The sequence below is a fragment of the Eptatretus burgeri genome, chromosome 4, assembly GCF_056783735.1.
Source record: "Eptatretus burgeri isolate ZD-2024b chromosome 4, Ebu_testis_v1, whole genome shotgun sequence".
NCBI lineage: Eukaryota > Metazoa > Chordata > Myxini > Myxiniformes > Myxinidae > Eptatretus > Eptatretus burgeri.
This window is the reverse complement of record NC_140964.1, coordinates 62,224,006-62,248,731: the sequence shown is the minus strand read 5'-3', so window position 1 is coordinate 62,248,731 and position 24,726 is coordinate 62,224,006. Positions and strand designations below refer to the sequence as shown.

Here is a 24,726-nt window from a genome sequence, read left to right as displayed (position 1 = left end):
TATGACTTCCTTTAGATGCATGATGGCAGAACAGTCACCCATGTTTTAAGGGCCTCGTTCAGTGAATTGATGGATAAATTCGAGAAGTTTATAATTATCAGGAATTGACAATGATCCAAATGCTGGTGGATGTCTCCATAAAATCTGATCAGGTATGATTGTAACTTTATCAGTCTCAACTAATCAAGATTGATTCCTGTATTTGCTTCGTGAATACCAATTGGAATTTGTATATCAAAGGAGGCCACTGAGATTATTTGTGTCAAAAAATATCTTGCTCAGTCAATGCGGGGAAAATGGGAATGGAAACTTTCGTTGCAAACGTGTTGAGCTGCTCGTGTTCCAGTTTGAACTCCCGGGTCACGGTGTGGGGAAATTTGGCTCCAATCGCATATACTGGGTGTTTGTCAATTGTATACCATTATAATGTCATTGTAATTCGTGCAAAAGTAAAATGATGTCGACTAATATCTTTTTTCATCTTCATTACAAGATCGATGCTAAAGCCGCTGTCACACCTTGACGATTTAGCTAGTGTATGCCGACGTATGAAAAATTTGTCAAAAACGCTGGCACACGTCGAATACGTTATGGGTAAGTTTTGTATACGTTAAGAGCACGCTGAAGCACACTGGCATACGTCGTAGTACGCCGAGTACATCGACAAATTTTCAGCATGTTGAAAAGTTTTCGACGTATCCAGCGTATGACGCACGCGTTCCGCAAGTTGTAGGCACGTTGCGTGATCGTTGACACACGTCGACACACGTTACTTGTAAGTTACTCATAAGTTGAAACACGTCGAGGTAATGTTTAGCATCAGTGTCCCAGACTCCATGGTTTTTAAATTTTTTTTCTTCGGCATGACGGTGATGTTGACACTTCGATTTCTAGTGCGGTTATAATATAATATAATTAATAGGCTGCCGCTCAACGATTTAAATCATAACCGCACTAGAAATCGAAGTGTCAACATCACCGTCATACCGAAGAAAAAAAAAAACCATGGAGTCTGGGACACTGACGGGTTCCTCCTGTGAAGCCCATATTTATATACCAATTCCCCTAAACGTTGCCAATACGCCATTATACGGTAGCTGTAAGTTAGTAACGCTCAGCAAGTTATGTGGTCGTCCGGAATACATCAATGTGCATAGGAGATACGTTACTCATAGGTTCAAAGCACATTACTCATAGGTTAGAAATAAGTTTCGGGTACGCTAAACATTACCTCGACGTGTTTCGACTTATGAGTAACTTACAAGTAACGTGTGTCGACGTGTGTCAACGATCGTGTAACGTGCCTACAACTTATGGCCAGCGTATGCAGAACGCGTGAGTCATACGCTGGCATATGTCAAAAAATTTTGAGCATGTTAAAACTTGTCGATGTGCTCGGCGTACTATGACGTCTGCCAACGTGCTTCAGCATGCTTTTAATGTATACAAAACTTACCCATAACGTATTCGACGTATGCCAGCATGCTTCAGCGTGCTTTTAATGTATACAAAACTTACCCATAACGTATTCGACGTGTGCCAGCGTATTTGGCAAATTTTTCATACGTCGGCATACGCTGGCTAAAACGTCAAGGTGTCACAGCGGCTTGACACTTTGATGTCTCGTGCGGTTATGATTTGAATCGTCGAGCGGCAGCCTTTTAATAGGCTACGCCACGTGATCGTCGGCGATACGCTGCCGCGCGCTATGCATATGTTAGACTATCGTTGGGCATAAGTTGTGAACGCCAACAACACGCTAAGCATTCGTTGGTATAAGTTATCTATATGTTATCGAAACGTTCTGTGTACGTTACTAATACGTTATGCATACGTCCAACTCGTTATGAATACGCCAAAAACTGGAAAAAAAAACATCAATAGTTCAGCGTACGCCAGCGTTTTACATACATTTTGATATGTTGCCATACGCTGGCTAAAACGTCAAGGTGTGACAGGGTATGGAGTCAGTGGGGCAACGGTTGGACACAATAAGTGGGGGAATTGATGAATAGGATAGGAGGAGGGAAGGAAACACAGCACCCTGCAGGTAAGAGGGCTGGGGAAGGTTAATATGGGAAGAAAGGATTGTGTGTAAGGATGGAGATTGTCTGCCATGTGATTCATGTGCAAGCTCCTCCATGAGCATGAGATCACTGCAGAGCAAACAGCATGTCATCCGTGATTCGCAGATATCTTCCGGCCAAATAGGAGAACTGGAACAGCACTCAGCAGAGTGCATACCTCCGCCAGGCTAAACAGTTTACGTTTTGTAGCCCACCAATAGACCGGATCTGCATCGGGATCTTAAACAAAATCAAAGCGGTTTGTTGTTGTCACCTACTATATTCATCCACCAAGTTTTCTCATAACCCGTCCAAAACTTTTTGAGATATTGTACGATATATCGCTTTTGGCCCCATCTCTCAATGGTGAAGAATCACTTAGAAGTTAAAAAAAATTATCGTATCCAGATCTTCACCAAAATTGAATAAATTCATTCATTTCAGACATCCAACTTGTCCAAAAAGTTTTGTCCGAATCCCTCCATAACATTTTGAATGCTTACGGAAAATGAAACAAAAATACAGACACAAACAGGGGTAAAAAAAACATAACCTTCATCCATAACAGTGACGGAGGTAATAAGACTTCCCTCCAGATGTGCAAGACAGCTGCTCACCACCATCTCAAATCACACCCCCCACCCCATCCATAACCATGATCTTTTCTACCACATCAACCCTCCTTAATTCCAACTCTTTGCAAGTTTGCTTCTGGATCCATTTTGTTCACCCCCATATCCCTTATTTGTTCAGGTTTCTCTCCATTTTGTCCCTCAGCCCTACTGTTGTCTTTATTTTGTTCCTTTTATTCTGTACCATGCTGATCCGTTCTATGTTCAACTTCCTCCATGAGCCTCGACTTTGTATACAAAAATAAAGAACTGGGGTGGGAGAGGCGGGCACAGGTAGTTTGGAAAAAGATTTAAGAGATAACCATATTTCAAGACCCAACATTACAATGACCATTGAACAGAAAAATCTTCAATCCAAATGGTCATTTTTTGTGCCTTTGGATGTAGAATGACGTCACACTGTTTGGCAATTTATAACCCCCAAACCAAAGACCGATGTTAGCATTAAACCACGGAAGAGCTTGAACAGATGGAAATAAATACATTCATTATATCTATCCCTCAAAACTCTCAAAGGAAGTTATAAAAAATTAATGAAACAAATTCCCATTTTAACCGGCTGATTATAATGCTTTCCGTGACACTTTGAAAGGCTGTGTGGGGACTGTCGGCCTTGGTGAAACGAATCCTTTCTCGCAGAACTCCATCACAATCCGCATACTAATCACTTTTACATCTCGAGATGTGTGGAATGATGAGCAACAGACCCCCGTTTAAATCGGGTTTTGCGTCGGCTCGCGGAACCATCCGTTCGGCCTAATTGGAGGTCACGGCCTAAGGTAAGACCACGAGCTGGGGAACCCGAGGCTGTGGTGTTGATTTAAAAGCGACCATAGGTAGGAAAAGGAAAGTTCATGGCTGGGGACTCCTTCTTAGAATAAGAGAAAATACCCGAGTGAGCACTGACCTTGAAAAGCAGAACCGATTAATTTATTTTTCTGTTTGAAATAGAAACAAAGCTGGAGACCTTATTATGGACTAAGCTCTGAAAAACTGCAGCGATGGTAAAATGGAACCAATGGATGAGAATGTTACCTGTGGTGGAGGTACACTACCGGTCAAAAGTTTTAGAACACCCCCATTTTTCCTGTTTTTTTCTGAAATTTAAGCAGTTTGATGTTTCAATGTACTCTGAAATTAAAACATAGAACAAATAAACAATTGCAGATAAAAAAGAAATCATGGAATAGTTTTGTTGAACAAAATTTAATCTAAATGTTTGACTCATCAAAGTAGCCCCCATTGTAGATATAACAGCCGAACATACTCGTGGCATTCTTTCGACAATGGAAATCAAATATTGTTTGGAAAGTTCTTCCCAACACTGTTGCAGAAGTTCTGACAAATGTGTTGCACTTGTAGGTTGCTTTGCTTTCACCCTTCTGTCCAGTTCATCCCAAACCAGCTTGATGGGGTGTAAGTCTGGAGACTGTGCTGGCCATTCCGTGATTTGAAGCCTACCGTCTTGTTCTTTTCTTCTAAGGTAGTTCTGACATAGCCTGGAGGTAGGTTTTGGGTCATTATCTTGTTGTAGGATGAACTCCTGACCAACTAGTTGTAGACCAGAGGGTATTGCATGGCGCTGCAAAATGCTGTGGTCGCCCTTTTGGTTCAGGGTGCCAGTCACTCTGTGCAAGTCGCCGACTCCGGATCCAGCTAAAGAGCTCCAGATCATCACGTTTCCTCCTCCATGTTTGACAGTTGGTGTCACACACTGAGGAACCATCCTTTCACCTACTCAACGGCGTACAAAAACCCTGTGTGATGAATCGAAGATTTCAAATTTTGATCCATCGGTCCATAAAACCTTCTTCCAGTTTTCAGTAGTCCACTGGTGGTGCTTGATGGCCCAGGCAAGCCTCTTTTTCTTATTTTGCCATCTTGGCAATGGCTTATTACTGCCACTCGACCTGTCAAACCTGCAGCTCGAAGTCTTCTCTTCACAGTTGAAACTGAGACTTCCTTACTTCGACCAGTGTTAAGCTGTGCCTGAAGCTGCTGTCCTGTGAGCCCCCTATCACGCAAGCTGTTGACTCTCAGAAACTTGTCTTCTGATTGTGTTGTAGCTTTGGGTCTGCCAGACGTCTTCCTGTCAGTTACCCTCCAGTTTCCAAGTGCCTTTTGATGGTGTAGGAAACTATACTCACTGACACCTTGGCTCCTTTGCAATTTCTCTAAAGGAAAGACCTACATTTTTAAGGGTTATAATGATCTGTCTGTCTTCCTTTGTTAATTGTGTTTTTTCCTCACCACTATGATAGCATTACACTACTTCCTGCAGTGTAATATTGTCCAAATAATGCTTCAGAGGGTGTAGCTACACAGTCTGTTCCAACACTGCTTTTATACAGACAGAGGGTTTGTAACGAATCACGAATAGTTGGGACACCTGTAGGAATTGTTTGTGTCAACTTTCAAGGCTTAATTTACTTCCATTGCTGCAGAACAGCTGCAGTTGCTAACCCATTACTTGTGCCCTGAAAAGGGCCTTTTTTTTAACAACTCTGAAATTTACATTATTTTTCAGTTTTTGGTAACCTAAACTTTTTTTTAACCTCTGGCAGTTTACTGCTTAGTTTTGTACCATTGAAGGTTTTGTACCACTGGACTTGAACTGCTTAAATTTCAGTAAAAACTGGAAAAATGGTGGTGTTCTAAAACTTTTGACCGGTAGTGTATGCTAACAGATGCAAATCACAGTTTGTAGGAAGATACTAGATGGAATATATCGGATCACCATTGGGCTTCTTGCAGAGTGCTTTAGATTCCTGTCATCCCAAAGAGCTGTAAGTCCATTTCCTTTCCTGTACCTTTTTAACGATGTTTCCTTCCCAACTTGGAGCTCGGGTTGGATTAACATTGGGAATACGGGGATTTTTCAGAGAAAAAAAAACATTTAATTCTGTGTTCATACACACACTACTTACATGTGATTAGGCTTGTGTGATGACCAGCAAGCGACTGGGGGCAAACCTGTCCACACAAGCTTGGTGACGTAAAGGATTTTGCTGCTTATGATTTGGCTGTTTGGCTGTTTCAGGTAGGCCTTGTGCTTCTTGTTCAGATATATTTGTTTTTATTATCATTTTTGTCCATGACCAAGCTGTTTCGATTTCGAAATGACACACAAAAAGTGCTGCAATCCGTTGCCCAGAGATGTCAAACAGCAAAGAAGAAATCGAACCAGGTGACGGAAATTCTTGCAAAAACTCCAACACTGACTCTTTTTGTTGAGACTCAACCTAGCATGTCAGCAGATGTGGCACCATGTATGTCACCTGATCCAAATCCTGAAACTGACAAAGAGGATGAAGGAAAAGATGGTTGTGAGCCCAAACCTGCTGTTATAGTTGAGAATAACGAATGAGATTTGAACACCCTTTGGAAAGAGAAGGCCCGATCGACAGATACAGGGAATGGTTTCTCATAGAGGAATCTTGCATTCACTATTGGTCAAATTTAGTGCCTTTTGATGTGCCGCAGCAAAGCAGATGTTAGGAAGTACTCTGCATCAAAACGATTTCGCTCATCTACCATAGGATAAGCCCAAGGGGCACGATCGTTTTTTTCAAAATAAGTATGTTTTATACCGTTCGACAAAATGGAGAAAGTCACAAATGAAGTTGTCTACTGGACAGCCACTCAAATGTTCCTGTATGTTGTTGTTATTGCACGTTTGATGCCGTCATGCATTGACAACTTCTCCGGTTCTGAAAATTTCTGTGACCGGTAAAAGCTGATGAGAAAATGAGCCGCCACGCCAAGAGTGATGGGCACAGAGACTGTACATCTTATGCTACCAGGGAACATCTCATCATGTCAATCAGCAATGGAGAAAGAAGCTGAAGAAAAGCAAAAATATGTGGTATATGGTCAATATCACGTTGTGGTGGGGGTCAGGTTTCTGGCTGAGAGAGAGGATTGCCATTTCGAGAGATGATGAGATCTTTGGTTCAAAAAATGATGGCAATTATTTAGGTATCATGGAACTTAATGCTGAGTTTGACCCATTCCTTGCCAATCACATTCATGAATTTAGTCAGAAGGGAAAAGGAAAGAAATCGCATCTTTCCTCAGCATTCGATGAGGAAATGATAAGAATCATGTCAGAAAAAAAGTCAGGGCTCTTATGAATAACGAAATTGAAATGGCAAACGATTTCTCCACCTCTGGAGACTCAACCACTGATCTCACCAATGTCAGGTCAGGTCAGGTGTGGGAGCATGTGACAGAACAGCGCGTCGCTGCGTCCACTTTCCGCCGGTACTCCAGGGGCCTCCGTCTGGCCATCCCCCAGGCAGATGCCAGGCCCATCCCCATCTCGTTGAAATGATGGTCAACCTGCTGCAACCATCAGGCACGTGGTCGGCCCACTGGCCTCCTCTACTCATGAGACTCCCTCGCTGAGAGAATCTGGTGAGCAGGATCAGCGTCAGGAAAACGAGCCATATGTCCATACAGCCGAAACTGATGCTCACGGACTATGCAGGTAACAAATCTCATCCGAGTCTCTCTCAGCAACCGCTCGTTGGATACAAAATCCGACCAGCGATAGCCAAGGATTCTCCGAAGAGACCTGGTACCAAAGGAATTAAGTCTCTGTCTCAGATCCTTGGTCAGAGTCCAAGTCTCGCATTGATAGAGCAAGACTGGAAGTACCAAGCACCTGAAGACTCGGACTTTCGTCCTCCCGCACAGGTACCGGCAGTGCCACACCCCATGATCCATTGAATCCATGACTCCCCAGGCCCGACCCAGACGTCTATTGACCTCTGACTCACAGCCAGCAGAGACATGAATATTACTGCCAAGGTAAGTGAATCTCTCCACGACCTCAACATCATCACCACAAACAGACACAGACAGGACAGCGGCATCCAAGATGTCACTGAAAGCCTGGATCTTAGTTTTGACCCAAGAAACCCGTAATCCCAGCAGCTCTGACTCCTCATTCAGCACCTCGAGGGCCCCCAAAAGGATATCTAAAGTCTCCGCAAAGATGACTGCTTCATCTGCAAAATCAAGGTCCGAGATCTTGACATTCCCAAACGATGCACCGCAGCTTGATCTCTCCGACATCCTCCCTAAAATCCAGTCCATACAAGTGCTGAAAAGTGTGGTGGCCAGTACACACCCCTGACGAACTCCAGTAACAACTGGAAATAAGTCAGAGATGGTACCACCACACTTCACAGCACTCTCAGTACCAGAGTAGAGTTGAGACATCAGATCGATCAGTTTTGGTGGCACCCCACGAAGACCAAGAATCCTCCAGAGGACATCCCGATTCACTGAATCGAACGCTTTACAGAGATCAACAAAGGCTGCAAGCAGCCCCTGCCGAAACTCTCGTCTGTGTTCGGTAAGGATACGGTCAATCGTTGACCTCTTTGGTGTAAAGCCTGACTGCTCTGGACGCTGGTGCTCAAGCAGATGGTGGCGAACCCTATCAAGAATTATCCGAGCAAAGAACTTGCCCGGCACTGAGAGCAGCGTCACCCCTCGGTAGTTGTTGCAGTCTTGGCGATCACCCTTCCCTTTCCAGAGAGGGACAACAAGGCCCCTCTTCCAGTCAGTTGGGATGATGCCTGTGTTCCAGGCAGAGCACAAAACTGCATGCAACGACACGAGTGCAGCATTTCCACCAGCCTTGAGAAGTTCAGCATGGATGCCACAGATCCCTGGAGCTTTGCCCCGTTTCAACCGGTTCACCGCAGCCTGTGTTTCCACAAGCGAAGGTGGACCACAGTTGATTCGAGGGTCAGCAACAGGGATTGTAACACCCTTGACGTCCAACTCGACAGCTGGGGGATCAGCCCGGTACAACCGCTCAAAGTAAACGGCCCAGCGGGCCTTCACTTCAGACTCCTCTGTCAAGAGCCTCCCACTCTCTGCTCTAACTGCAGTGCTCCGAGGGATGGGCTTGGATGAACGTAATGCGCGAATTCCCCTGTAAGCGGGACGAGAATCACCTGTCCACAGGTGATGCTTTACCCCCTCACAGATTCCTCGCACATAGGCCTCCTTGTCCACCCTCAGTGCACGTACAGTTTTATGCCTCAGCTCCCTGAATAGCTCAGCTCTGCCATTCAGCCTGGCTCTGCGACTCTGGTCAATGGTATCCAGTGTCCCTTGAGAGACAAAATTCTTCTTTGCCCTGCGGTGAGTTCCAGGACATCCACCGGCAACATCAAGGACGGTGGTCTTGAAGGCACTCCACAACTCTTCAGGACCCCCCAAAGCACCCAGACCCCCCAAGTGTCCACTCAGCCTGTTCGCAAACTTACCAGCTACTCTCTCATCCCTGAGCTTGCCAACATCCAGCCTCGGCTGGGATGGAACCATTCTCCAGGATTTAAGGTGCAGCTTTAGAGTTGCTACAACAAGCCTGTGGTCAGTATTGAGGAACTGAGCACTCCGGTAGACCCTGCAGGACTGGATCATCCTCCAACGACCGTCATTGAGGACATGGTCAATCTCCTTTGCCACACCGCCAGCGTTGGAATATCAAGTCCAGCGATGAGCTTGTGGGCGCTGAAATCTTGAACCAGCCACCCTCATTCCATGATTTCTTGCAAAGTCAAGGAACTTAGTGCTATTCTGGTTCATAGTTCCTGACCCATGGGGACCAACACATGTCTCATAACCATCCCTATCAGTTCCAGTCGATGCATTGAAATCCCCCAAGACTAGAAGTGTATCTCGTCTGGGGCACTGATCAACCACAGACTCGAGCGTGTCGTAGAATGCATCCTTCACGGTGAGATCACTCGCCTCAGTCGGAGCATAAACAGAGACCAGGGAAATGACACCTTAGGAGTGACGAATCCTTAATCTCATAATACGCTCGTTGACCGGTGTTACCTCAATTATCATTGGGGTCAGTTTATTGGACACAGCTGCAGCAACTCCTTGGGTATGGTAACCATCAGAGCGACCAGACCAATAGTAGGTGTAACCACCCACCATTATCTCGCCGCAATCTGGTCTCCGAACCTCAGAGAGAGCTGCAATCCCGATATCCAAACGCTTGAGCTCAGATGATAACAGAGACAGGTGATCATCCTCTCTTATATTAGGGAAAGGACATCACAGGCACCCACACCTCAGATTAACCCAAGGAGACCACCGTCTGGTGGACGACACCTCAGCACCACTCCGACACACTCTCCCGCAATCTGACCCAGGGATGTTACCCCGTGGTTTCCCCCCTTTCATCAAAGATTGGGGGTCCCGAAGGCTTTGCCCCAATCCCGTCATCCGGTGAGCTGCCCTGCGAAGGGAAGCTGCACAGGCTTCCACGGAGTGGGTTTTCATATTTTTTTTGTGTTTTGCTGAATGAAGGGTTTTACGCTATCCGGAGTGCAAATCCTGCCACCAACCTCCTTTTAAAAAAGTAACCCAACTGCAGGAGGACGTCCGCAGACACAGTTGGGCTCTAGATATGGATGGCCGTTGGCTCACAAGGAGCTCCTCTGCCCTTTGACAGGTTTTGTTTTTAATGCTACTGGGTGTCCATATCCAAACACCCTCCTCACCAGAAAACCTGGTGGGTGAGACGGTTTAGTCGCCGACAACCCGACCATGGAACAGGTTAGTACAGGTTTACATGGTACCTGTAGCAGGTCACAGATCTAACCTGACCTGACACCTGACCAATGTCGATTAACTGACAACCATCGTGCGATATGTCAAAGATGGGGATCCTGTTGAACGATTCATTTCTGCAACCTGACGGTCATAAGGCCTTGACATTCGCTTAAGCTCTACTACAGTTTCTTGAAAAGCGGTCTATCAACTTCTCCGTTTCTCGTGTGCCGTCGTATGACAATGCCAGAAATATATTGAGTGGGACAGTATGCTGACTTGCAGGCTCGACTCAAAACATTTAACCCTCCTGCCCTGTGCTGGTCATTCACTCAACCTTGATGGTGTTGCTGCTGTTTCTTCCTTTACAGAAGATGTATGTTTGCTTGAATTTATCCAAATGCTCACATATTCCTCAAATTCAACTTATCAATGGCAGGTGTTTTGTTCATGTGTGTGAAAGGGCATGGTGGATTAGCAGTCAAGTCTTCGTCTTGAGACCCGATGGTCAGCACGAGCAGAAGAAACAAAACCATGAACTGGTGGCGAAAAGATCATTCAAGCGGCTTTGAGAGAAGTGGCAGGAGACACAGAGCAGAAGCCCGATGCTTGACATGAAGCCAAGAACTTGGCTACCGCAATGGATCATCTCGATACAGCATTCCTTTGTCATCTATGGAATACAATTCTAGTATGTTTCAACAATATGAGTAAGGCACTGCAAGCTTCAGATATTCAGTGCCTATAGAAAGTCTACACCCCCTTTCAAAATTTTCACCGTTTATTGCCTTCTAGACTGGAATTAAATTGCATTAAATCAGACTTTTTCCTCCTTTAGTTACACATCGTAACCCACAACTTCCAAGTGAAAAACAAATTCTATAAATTTCAGAAAACTAATAAAAAATACAAAACTAGAATATCTTTGTTGGATAAGTGTCCACCCCCCCCCTTATAATAGCATTTTAAAATTAGCTCAGGTGTAACCAATCACCTTCAAAATCACGCACCAAGTTAATTGGCCTCCACTTGTGTTAAAGTGTAGTGATTCTGATTATTTCAGAATAAAATCAGCTCTTCCTGTATGTTTCCTCTGCTGGGTAGTGCATTTCACAGCAAAGACAACCATGAGTTCATTTTCCCTTGGAGCACAGTCAAAACAATCATTAAGAAGTGGAAGGCGTATGGTACCAACAAGACCCTGCCGAGATCAGGCCGTCCCTCCAAACTGGATCACCAAGCAAGGAGGACACTGATCAGAGAGACCACCAAGAAGCCAACGACAACTTTTAAAGAGCTACATGCCTTTATGGCAAAGACTGGTCACTATGTGCATGTGACAAAAAATATCCCAAGCACTCCACATGTCTGGCATGTATGGTAGGGTGGCAAGAAGAAAGCCATTACTCAAAGAAAAACCCACCTTGAGTCACATTTGAGAAATGCAAAAAACCACTCCGGAGATTCTGAAGCCATGTGGCAAAAAGTTTTATGGTCCGACGAAACCAAGATGGAACTTTTTTTCCTTGAATGCAAAACGTTATGTTTGGTGCAAATCTAACACAGCACATCACCCAAAGCACACCATCCCTACTGTGAAGCATGGTGGTGGCAGCATGATCTTATGGGATGTTTCTCATCAGCATGGACCGGGGCACTTGTGAAAATGGATGGAGCCAAATACAGAAAAATCTTCGAGGAAAACCTGCTGCCCTCTGCTCTAAAGCTGAAATTGGGATGGAAGTTCACTTTGCAGCATGACAACGACCCGAAGCACACAGCCAAAGCTACATTGGAGTGGAAAAGGAACAAAAAGAGAAATATACTTCAGTGGCCCATTCAGAGGTCCGACGTAAATCCAATCGAAAATTTGTGGCTTGACTGTAAGATTGCTGTCCATCAACGCTCTCTACGCAACCACACAACTTGACTGAGCTTGAACAGTTTTGCATGGAAGAATGGGCAAATATTGCCCAATCAAGGTGTGCAAAGTTGGTGGAGACCTATCACAACAGACTCACAACAGCTGTAATTGCTGTTAAAGGTACTTCCATCAAGTATTAACTCAGAGGGGTGGACACTTATCCAACCAAGATATTCTAGTTTTACATTTGTGATTCATTTTCTGAAATTTGTGGAACATGCTTTTTCACTTGGAAGTTGTGTGTTACGATGTGGAAATAACGGTGGAAAAAGTCTGATGTAATGCAATTTAATTCCAGGCTATACGGCAACAAAAGGAGAAAATTTTGAAAGTGCGTGTACATTTTCTAAAGGCACTGTAGATCCGAAAACAGCGATTGATCTTATGTCTTCTCTGAAATCATTTCTCATTTCTTTACATGACCACTTTGAGGACTGTGAGAAGGATGCAAAATATATTTCAGACAAGTCGTAATACAAAGCAACCTGGAGCCGCATTGTTCAGAGGAGCAGACAATATAACTACAATGAATTGTCAGAAGAGACGGTCTTCTTGGCTCGAGAACGCTTCCACTGCGAGACATTGTTGGGCGGAATGGAGAGACTTACCACAAATACGGCAGCTAGATATTTTGTGTCTGAAACGGTCTAAAATAACGTCAAGGTTGTTATGGATTTCTGTAACCTTAACCGGGAGGAGCTCAGACGTGATGCTGGAAAACTAGTACAAGAATACTGCAGAGATCTCAGTGTGAAGTGTTTTCCTGGTCAGATTGTTCAGTTTGTGAGCTTTGAAAAGCAGAGAGACTGCACTTTTCCAAGAAGCCAAGCTCAGCTACTTTACAAGGAAGAACTATCATACACTTTCCCAAACATCGGTGGCACTTCTTATGTATCTCTCTCTGATCGTAGCAAACTGCAGCTGGGAGAGATCTTTCAGTAAGCTTGCTTTCACCACAATCAAACTGCGTACTTCGATGCAACATGCCCGGCTCATTGCACATCAAGCTTCCTCAGCATTGAAAGCGACCTACTGCGACAGCTGGACTTTGAAGATGTAATCCATGAACTTGTACCTTTGAAGTCTCGAAAGTACCTCTTGTGGAAAAGTCCTCCTTTGCAAGCAGGATCATATTTTTCCCATGATTGCGTCAGTGGCACCGCCGTACCATCAGCCAATGATGTCACCCCACAGCCTTGTGCTGCATTCAAAAGAAGACTTCCCATGGTATGTAAACACATTTTTACATTTATTTAATTGACTTGATTCTTAGAATAGAGTACAGCTAGACATAATGCAACTATTTAAAATGCATGTATTCAAGTTTAATCATTTTCCTACGATGCACTGAGATTGTAATGAATTTCATCACATCATGAAGTGGTTCCAAAAAGCCTTGCTCCCCACAAAAGCTTAATCTGGCCATGTTTGGAGCAGCCATTTAATGAGACAGCAATCACTTGAAGCTTCACTCCACAATCTTCCAAGTTAATGTTCATGAAATGTATCAATTAAAGGCAAGGAGTTTAATTGCAGATGCAAACCTCATGCAGGTGCCGCACTCGTTCAACTTACGGGTTCAGGTCCCGACCCCCAATAACAATATGGGAGTTTGCGAGTTGCTGTAAAGAATACGCTACAGTTTGCTTCGTCTTTCATCTAAATGACTTTAATATCACGGCAGCAACACTCATTATTATACAACAAGAAGTTGGGTCACCTGATCAAGATTTGGTTATTTAGAGTAGAGAAAAACATCAAGAAGATTGATGTATGTAGAGCTGGGGCAAAAATTAATCCAAGAGTGCAAAGCGGCAATGATGGGCCTCATTTCCTCATTTGAGGTCGTGTAGGATCATGCAACGACTACTTACACTCAATGTGATCATGTGGAGACTGTGAAACCTTTGTATATTTATATTGTCTTTGCAGAGAGGAAACCAATAACTAACTTAAATTTGTTCGATTCACGACAAATAATTCGCTTTCAAACGTGATGCGGAAGCGCCAGCGTGTAACCCAAGGTCCGCCGCTCTCCCCACCGATCGGTCAGTGTCGTTATTTCTTATTTTAACATCGATTTGTTTAAAAATTGGAATTTTTTAATGCAACGTTGACCTCATGCGTGTGACAATAATGTGGTCGAGCAAATTTCGGGGCAATTGGTCCAGGGGTATGTAATTCTATAAAAACCAAATAAAACGCTTCACACAGACACAGCTCACTCTTATACAGTACTAGACGACCCGTGAACCCGTTGGGTTCCCTTTGTGACAGCAGTTGATGAAAAAAAAAATCATTTCAAGAGAAAAAAAAAGAAAAGATAGCTCCAGCGAACTATACGCTGTGGTTGTTTGCATTGATCAAATACTCCTGAAGAGTACCTGACTGAATCCGGAATTGATTTCTTAATAATTTTTTTCGTTGCCCGATTTGAACGAAACTTGATATTGCACACCACAGGAGAATGGTGAGTAAGGTGACCCTAAAAATTTTTTCGCTATCGTGTACCGTTTTGGCTGTATTTCAGGAACATACATACATACATGCATACATACCGGGCGTAGTGGCGTGCGCCTGTAATCCAGCTACTCATAGGCTTGGGTTGGAGGATCGCTTGAGGACGGGAGCTATGCGCTGGACCATGCTATGAGAGGGTGTAGGGCATCCCGGAATCATGGCGAAACCCAATCTTTATCCCTGTGTCGTAAGAGGCGACCAGGGTTGCGTCAGGAAGGGCATCCGGCGTAAAACCTGTGCCAAATCAGTATGCGGATCATAACGGATGATCCGCTGTGGCGACCCCTAACGGGAGCAGCCGAAAGACGAACAACACAACATACATGCATGCATACATACATACATACATACATACATACATACATACATACATACAAGATGAGAGTTTTAGTAACATATAGATGTACTTTCTCGCGTGTTATTTTGTGCACTTTGGATGGGGCTGCCATTTTTTTCCCATGTCATCCCTGCATATGAAGTACTACCGTACTCCATGATAGATATGTAAGGAGCCCGAGTGCAGGAGGAGGTCATTTGGCCTATCATGCCTGCACTGCACCAAACCAAGAATTAGGATTGGCTTTTCCCACTTTAGAATCACTTTTCTTCCACGGCAACTGAAGTAGTCATCCAGGCACTTGTGTATGCATATTATGTACGCAAAAGATGCGAGCTATTATTTTTTTATAACACCCCTCCCATTATTCCCTTCACATTGTCACATTTCCTTCCAAACCCCTCTTTTTTTTTCTCCAATTTCCTCCACCCCCATATCGTTTCTTAATTTACCTGTCTTCAACTCAACCGTTTGAAATATGTCGATAGCTTTAGGTGTGTGCAATGAGCTTTCTATAACAGGTGCAAGGAGCTTTCTAACCATTGTATTCAGAAATTCTTCATGGTTATTATTTATTTATATATTTATATATTTAGGCACAGAGAGCGTATCATTTTACAAAGCTCACTTCTTTCGAGTAAAGATATCCCCAGATGGTTCAAGGTGGACCAAAAGAGTGATTGCATAATCTTGCAACTGTGGGACTCCGACGTTGCTATTTACCCTGGAGCCAAATGCTCTCTGTTGTTGGAATTGGAAAAACATGACCTACAAACTGCTTCATGCGTGATGGGACACCTGGATGCAGCCGTGTGAAATAAAGTTCATGCAAAATGTGACACCATTGCAAATGTAGGTGTAAACATAGCTACCAGCACTCTTGCCACCCGCTCGAGAATCATTTGGCCCGGCGTGGGTATTTCCCTTCAAAGGTCGTTTCCGTTTTCTCAGATCATACTGGTTCATGCTTTTGCACCCTTTAGACTATTAATATAATTTTCAACAAGATACGTTCAGGGCAAAACTCGTGAACAGGTACATCTGGGGAGAATAATTCTTATAGTGATTTTTGGCAAGGTATACAACGCTAGAGTTAAAAAATATGAGAGCATTGCATGGGTGGTAGCTTTTTGTGTTATCACCCTGTTTATATGCCTACCCTTAAATAAGCTTTTGTGCAAAATGACCAGTACAAGGTAAGACATCCTACTTCAACTTAACAACATTTTTTTTATCAGTCAAATATTAACATTGAAATTTGTCTTATCTTTTGCTAGGATCATTTGCTTCTCAACAAAAAGTGCTAAACATGCCTAGGTTGAAAGGTATGCCATTTGTGACACACTACTGGTCAAAAGTTTGAGAACACCCCCATTTTTACAGTTTTTACTGAAATTTAAGCAGTTCAAGTCCAGTGAATAACCTGAAATGGTACAAAGCTAAGCAGCAAACTGCCAGAAGTTTAAAAAAAAGTTTAAGTTACCAAACACTGAAAAATAATGTAAATTTCAGAGTTGTTAAAAAAGGCCCTTTTCAGGGAACAAGTAATGGGTTAGCAACTGCAGCTGTTCTGCAGCAATGGAAGTAAATTAAGCTTTGAAAGTTGATGCAAAGAATTCCTACAGGTGTCCCAACTTTTTTTGATTAGTTATAAACCCTCTTTTTGTATAAAAGCAGTGTGGAACAGACTGTGTTGTTACACCCTCTGAACCATTATTTGGACAATATTGCACTGCAGGAAGTAGTATATTGCTATCATAATGGCAAAAAAGACAATAATTAACAAAGGAAGACAGACACTATTATAACCCTTAAAAGTGAAGGTCTTTCCTTTCGAGAAATTGCAAAGGAAGCCAAGGTGTCAGTGAGTACAGTTTCCTCCACCATCAAAAGGCACTTGGAAACTGGAGGAAACTCTGGCAGGAAGAGGAATTCTGCACATATCAGTGAATTTCAGTCCGTTTGACAAACACACACATTTTGGTAGTGAACACTTCCTTTTACAATTGCGGTTACTTCCTTTTAAAAAAACTAGTGCGGGCCCGTAGGTGCGTGCCCGTAGGTGCGTGCCCGTACGTGCAGCTTCGTTCCTTCACTGTCGTAAACAACGACTGGATTGGGGCATTGTTTCAATTAGATTGGACCAACCATATCATAAATGGCCATAACTTGGGAAACACCTGGGAAATATACTCAGGTCCTCAGCGTCAATTATGATGTCATATCAAACGAAGAAGAAGAAGAATTGTGACGCCCCCCCTTCTCTCCCCCCCCTAGTCTCGCCCCTCCTCTCGCCCCTCTCTCTCGCTCCTCTCTCTCGACCCCCCTCTCACCCCCTCTCACACCCCTCTCCCGCCCTCCTCTCTCGCCCCCTTCTCTCTCCTCTCTTGAATTGTGTCGCTCCCCCTCTCTCGCTCCCCCTCTCTCGCCCCCTCTCTCGCCCCTCTCCCCCTATTTGGCCCCTCCTCTCTCCCCTCTCTTGAATTGTGACACCCCTCTCTCGCCCCTCTCTCGCCCCCTCTCTCGCCCCTCTCTCTCGCCCCCCTCTCTCGCCTCTTCTCTCGCCCCCCTCTCTCGCCCCCGTCTCTCGCCCCTCTCTCTGTAAATGTATTCACAAATGTCTACCAAGCACAACAATTAATTCAAACCTTGGGAAAAAACAGCTTTCAAACCCTTGGGAGCTGTTTCCCTTGGGAAAACTCAAACCTTGGGATTAACTAATAATTTGAACAATTAATTCAAACCTTGGGAAACAGCTGAAACGGATGAAGAACGATATCAAACCTTGAAAAGGCACATACTCAGGTCCCCAGCGTCGATTGTGACGTCATACCAAACAAAGAAGAAGAATTGTGATGTCAATCATGCAAAAAAATAAAATAATAATAATAAATAAACTAATTGTGACGTCATTCGTGATGTCATAGCACCGTGTCTTGTCATTGGTTGACAGATAAATGGCTGTAACTTGGGAACCGCTTATCCGATTAATATCAAACCTTGAAAAGGCACATCCGCGGGTCCCCAGCAATATTCCTGGCAAGTTTCAATCAGATCGGACCGGCGGTTGTCGAGAAATGGCGGTCACACACACACACACACACACACACACACACACACACACACACACACACACACACACACACACACACACACCGATTTCTGAAATTATTTTAAAAATGGGGTTACTAAATGGTTAATACACAAAAGGCAACCACCAATGCCATGCTATCACATAGTTTCTGACTGTAGAGATGTATACCCTGCCAAAAATTTTGATGAGCATTATTCCCCTCGGATGGTACCGGTGGCCAAAAATTACCGGGTCTGGCTCATGGCCTAAATGTACCCCAAACGATGATTCATTCAAGCCATTGCTATAAAACTCCCCTTTAGGCCGAGGATGAATCTAAAACTACCCACGAGCGCATCAGATGACCTGCATGTATGATACATATGTTGAGGTGTATTGTGGTATGACCCTGTCAATGATTATGTTCCACCTCTTCATTTCGATGAGAACACCAGTTTTCAGTAATATGATAGTGCAGGAGACATCTACATAATCCATCCATCCATCCATTGCGACTATATTCTGTGCAGAGCGTTGGTGCTGCCTAATCAGTCTCCTTGCCTATTCGGCACAATCCTTGACAGGTCGCCCCTCCGACACAGGATACCAGCATGCTGGCACTCATTTTTCCGACCTCTGAAGGATGACAGGCAGAGACAATCCCACCTGGTATTGATTCAATAGCCGAGTGGGATTTGTACTCGGGATCCTGGAATCCCAAGCCCACCACCCTAACCATTAAGCGAACACCAGGCAAATCTACATAATATGTATGCATATATAGCAGAATTTCAGACCAGCCCCCCCCTTTCCCCACTCCCTCTTCCTTTGTGTCATTTTAATACCACCCCCTCCCTCAACCCCCCCCTGCACTTGCTTTATTTTACTCCTTTCACCATTGCTTCCCTGTTCTCCCTCCCTCTTCAACAATCCTCCCTCTTCTTTGTTTTCCTTTTCTGTTTTATTTTAATTATTTTGCATCCTCTCCTCGCTCCCTTTCAAACACAATGCCATACATTGTTGCTTGGAATATAAAGCTGGTTATCCTGCCGATTCAACCAGGACAATACATTGATGTAATAACCTATTTTATAGCTAGTAATAATGCACTTTGTTCAGTGTGTTCAGTCCCTCATGAAGCTCCAATTTTACAACCCTGTGAATAAATGCAAAAACCCTTTAATATGTCACAATAAGTCAATGAAAATCGATATATTGCCTTTGTACGTCATCTTCATAGCATCGCTTTTTGCTTTAATAAATTGCTCATTCATATTTCATCATTTATTTTCCCTTTAATATCATCAATCATTCATATTGTTCATCAATAATTTGACCTTTAATATCAGCAATCATTCGCAATTATATTGATACCATATCTATACGAATAAAAGGCTGTGTGTGTGTGTGTGTGTGTGTGTGTGTGTGTGTGTGTGTGTGTGTGTGTGTGTGTGTGTGTGTCTCCTCCATAACTTCAAAACCATAAAACCTAGCAGCCTGAAACTTTGCATGCATATGAAGAAAACTCCAAGGAAGTGCAAGAGTGAAAATTGGGTGTTTGGGTTAATTAAAACACCCATTTTTGAAGATAATTAACGGCCTTATTTAATTATATCCTTCATCAGGTGATCCTCGGCCACCTCGCTCTCACTCTCTGGGGTCGAAAAGCGTTTCTTGGGTAACCTCGCAGGGGTCAGAAGCCACCATGTTTTTTGGCCTGCTCAACCTTGCCTTGACTTGAAACAGGCCACAACGATTTCTTAGCAATAAAATTTTTGTTCACTTTCCTCACTAATGTTAGCGACAAATCGCTGTATACATCACTTTTGTAAGTGCTATAGTTTTCAAATTAGGAACTTGAAGCGATTTCATGCATGTTATGATACGATTTTCCACGATCTACTCTCATGGACTAATAAAAGTAGATCATCAAAATATTATTTTAGTTTTGAGGATCGCATATTGCCTGGACTAAATCGGTGTCAAAATCTGGAGTGAAATCTGATATTATCTTTCTTGGGAAAGCCACATTTCCAACCTGGCCTCCAAATTCAGTTGCCGACTGGGAATCCTCTGTCGTGCAAAGTCCTTCCTCGGCCCACCTGAGCTCCTGACCACATACAAAGCTTTCCTCCGCAGCCTAATGGAGTACTGCTCTCCCCTCTTGCCAGGTGCTCCTGCCTCTCACCTTTATCGGCTTCACATTGTGGAAACCAAGGCATTTCAGATCATTGGTATCCCCCACGATGAGGCTGAGTCTTTGGGCCTCTCTCTCTCTCTCTCTCTCTCTCTCTCTCTCTCTCTCTCTCTCTCTCTCTCTCTCTCTCTCTCTCTCTCTCTCTCTCTCTCTCTCTCTCTCTCTCTCTCTCTCTCTCTCTCTCTCTCTCTCTCTCTCTCTCTCTCTCTCTCTCTCTCTCTCTCTCTCTCTCTCTCTCTCTCTCTCTCTCTCTCTCTCTCTCTCTCTCTCTCTCTCTCTCTCTCTCTCTCTCTCTCTCTCTCTCTCTCTCTCTCTCTCTCTCTCTCTCTCTCTCTCTCTCTCTCTCTCTCTCTCTCTCTCTCTCTCTCTCTCTCTCTCTCGGCAGGTTAGTGGTCTTTCTGTGTTCTGCCGTCTTTTCTCCGGTCTTGCCCCCCCCCACCCCTTGCTCTGTCTGCAACTTGTCCCCACCATATTTCCGCAGGGCGCTCAAGGTCCACCAACAATCACCTTCCAGTAAAACTACCAAAATCACAAATCACTGCTCACCTTCACTCTTTCATTCCTATATTTCCCCACCTTTGGAATAAACTCCCTCACTCTGTTCAATCACATTCTTCCCTCCAGGCCTTCAAAACAGCTGTTTACCACCATCTCTTATCACCCCCCCCCATCCAAAACCTTGATCTTTTCTACCCCCGTTAATCCACCCCAAACTAACCTCCTTCAAATTCCCTGCTTTCCTTCCTGAAAGTCCCTGTAGTGTACATCTTGTATACCCCATCCCTCTCCCTTCCACAGATCTCCTAATATCTCTATTCCTCACTGTTCTATCCTTCCCATGCCCCTCTTGTCTCATTCCCATCCTGCTGTGCGTTGTGTGTTAGCTCTCATACGAGCCTTTACAAGGTATTTAAAAAAAATGACACAATGGTAGAGGGAGTGGGGAAAGGGTGGGTCGAAAATTCTGCTAAGTATGCCTGGTGTTGGCTTCATGGTTCGGGTGGTGGGCTTGGGATCCTGGGATCCTGAGTTCAAATCCCACTTTGCTGTTGAACTAATACCAGGTGGGGCTGACTCTGCCTGTCATCCTTCCGATCTTGGCAAAATGAGTGCCAGCATGCTGGTATACTGCGTCGGAGTGGCGACCCGTCCAGGATTGTGTCCAATAGCCAAGGCGACTGCTTCGGCAGCACCAACTCTCTGCACAGAGTATGGTCCCAATGGATGGATGGTCCAATGATGGGGCTTCCCCTCCCTGCCCCCCCCATAATGAGAACGGTTATTTTACTTCCAACTTGGACTTGTATTTCTAAAGCACACCCGATTCATATAAAATAATAACCAATTGGCAATTGCTTTAAAACCATCCACGAGGGTAAAGAAAAATGTGATTGCTTGTATGGGAGCTCAGATGCTGAGGGTTAAAAGTTTAAACATACTGTACTTGCTTCTCGTTACGTCTTGACATCATACCTTTCACTGTTCCTGTTCCATGTTTAGCCAAGTCGCCGAGTACATCAAAGCTTTTAAAATCATGTTCGGTGTTTAATCATCGTAAACGCCTTTCTTCGATTTGTTGGTGATGCACCAGTTTTGTATTTTTTCATATCGATTTTTTTTGGCATACCGGTATATTCAGAATTCCAATACCGGTAAATTGATCTGAAAAATTATATCAATTTCACCGGTATATTGATATATTGCTGGACCCTACTTCAGAGTGAAAAACACTTGAGACTACGATGCAGATTTACGTTCCAACAGGACAATGACCCCAAGCATACAGTCAAAGCAACGCTGGAATGGTTTCAGAACAAAAGGTGAAAGTCCTTGAGTGTCCCAGCCAAAGTCCAGGCTTGAATCCCATTGAGAATCTGTGGAAAGACTTGGATTGCTGTTCACCGACACTCCCCATCCAACTTGACAGAGCTTGAGTAAATCTGCAAGGAAGAATGGGAGAAAATCCCCAAATCCAAATGTGCAAAGCTGATACAGACATCCCCAAGAAGACTCGAAGCTGGAAACACTGCCGAGGGCGCTTCTGCACAGTATTGACTCAGGGCGCTGAATACTTATAGATGCAAGGCATTTCAGCTTTTCATGTTTAATTAATTTGTAGAAATTTCTAAAAACATGTTTTCACATTGTCCATTATGGGGTATTTTGTGTAGTTCGGTGACAAAAAAATTTAAATTTAATCCATATTAAATTCAGGCTGTAACACAACAAAATGTCACAAAAGTCAAGGGGTGTGAATACCTTCCGAAGGCACTATACATACGTACGTACATACATACATTCATTCATACTCTACTGTTATATATATATATATATATATATATATATATATATATATATATATATATATATATATATATATATATATATATATATATATATATATATACTAGCTGGTAACCGTGGAACATCCACGCAACGTTTAATGTGACTGCAAGTCCTCCCTCCCCTCACAAACCCTGGGTCATCAGCCCCACTCCAAAACCGCAAGTTTAAATCCCCCTCTACCCAACCCGAAGGCTTCAATCACCTCCACACTCCACGTCTTCACATGCCCCTCCCTTCCCCCCCCCCTTCCCCCTTCCCCAACCCCCACCATTAAGCTCCACCCACCACAACTCCTCAATCTCTCCCTACCGACATGCAACCTCCCACTTCCCACTCTGTCCCATTTTTGCTGTCTCTCCATCTCCAACCCCCCCCCCCCAGTACCCAAACTTTTTTCCTCCCCTCCTCCCTGAGCGGGAAGGGGTGCGAGAGAAGGGAGACGAGTTGGAGAACTGAGGGGATTGGAGAGGAGAGAGGGTCAGAAATGGAGAACAGTTGAATGTCATGTGAATTTCATATTGTCGAGATATTTGCTTGCGAAAGCTGTTGCTTGATTCGAGCCAACCCCAAGTCTTCAAAAGTCATCTAACCACCCTCTCCAGGCAAACCTAAGTTCTTTGAAGTTCTCACCCCCTCCACCCCTCACCAAGCACATATGATTATATTACAGTATAGTATTACAGTCTGACAGTAGAGAAATCAGACCATCTCATGAAAGCAACCAACCTTTGCGTCACCTTCACAATCAAGCAATTTTTCTTTTTAAAGAAAGCCACATCAGAACTTCAGAACATAGTACATCAGAAGAACAATACAGCAGTGCACACCAAACCTATAGCTGTCTTGATTGACTTACTTCTGCCGTTGCTTTTAAGTTAGAGAAAACTATCGAATACACTTCACTTTACAAATTAAAAAAATCGTTCACTGTTTTAGTGATGTGAGCCACGATCATGCCTTTGTGGGAACGTGCTGTTGGTCACAATCGTGGAACACGTCATTGTTCACCAATCTCTATTGTTTGTTCCTATTTCAGCGTTTGTTCCTGTAGTTGTCTTTTATGGTTGCCTTCTAAAGAAAAGACGTTTTATTCAGTTTGTCTATAAAAAAATACCATATTTTGTATTTGCATACTTGAAAAATTCAGCACTTAAACAGTTAAAATCAACCGTTGCGAAGGTAACAGTCAGGCACATTTTCTATTTAAAGAAAGCTGCGTCAGAGTGTGTGTGTGTGTGTGTGTGTGTGTGTGTGTGTGTGTGTGTGTGTGTGTGTGTGTGTGTGTGTGTGTGTCGTTGATTGGTATCTACATATGTGGGTTTCAGAATGTGGAATGGAGTCCTCCCAGAGAAGGCTCAATTCATCCACCTTCATTTCAGTAAGGGGTCACGATTCATGGACCAAGCTGTGAAGTTTTCTGCTCCCATGTTTTGTGTCGAGGGCTCTCTTCAGGACTGTCACTGAGCCCCGGGCAGCTTCCAACTGTAGTTTGTTTGTAATAATATTCCCAGGAATATTTTTTTAGCTCACCTGTAAAGGAGTTCTGGGGAGCTTATGGGATGGTGCGTCATCCGGCCGTCCGTCCATCCACAAATACATGCAACTTCTTCTCAGAAACTGCACATATGATTTCAATGAAATTTGACCACAACCTTCATCACCCATTATGGCATTAAAAAGACAAAACAGGTTCTGAAGGGGTCTGCAGAGGGAGTTTGCAGTGGAGAGGGGGGGGAGTGGGTTTCCTCCCCAAAGAGGTATTTGCTTTCTTCTCAAACGATACACACAATTCCGATGAAACGTCACAACTTTCCTCACCCATGATGTACACCTGTTATGTTATAAATGTTATAAAACAGGGTATGTTATAAAAACAAAAACATAATGTTATGTTATAAAACAGGGTATGTTATAAATGAACACCCTCAGGAAACGCTCATCTCTCCAAATATCCACACTTACACCAACTCACATAACTGCTACACTAACACGGGTAACTTGCCGCGGTTCATTTATACCAGAAGCCTGTGAAGCCTCCAGTGTA

General features: G+C 43.8%; 1 protein-coding gene across 5 annotated transcripts in view; it reads left to right on the top strand.

Annotated features, from left to right (window-relative positions):
- LOC147028193 (inactive dipeptidyl peptidase 10-like) overlaps positions 1-24,726 on the top strand; it is a 504,934-nt gene that overhangs the window by 308,780 nt on the left and 171,428 nt on the right. The gene's annotated exons all lie outside the window — the stretch shown is intronic.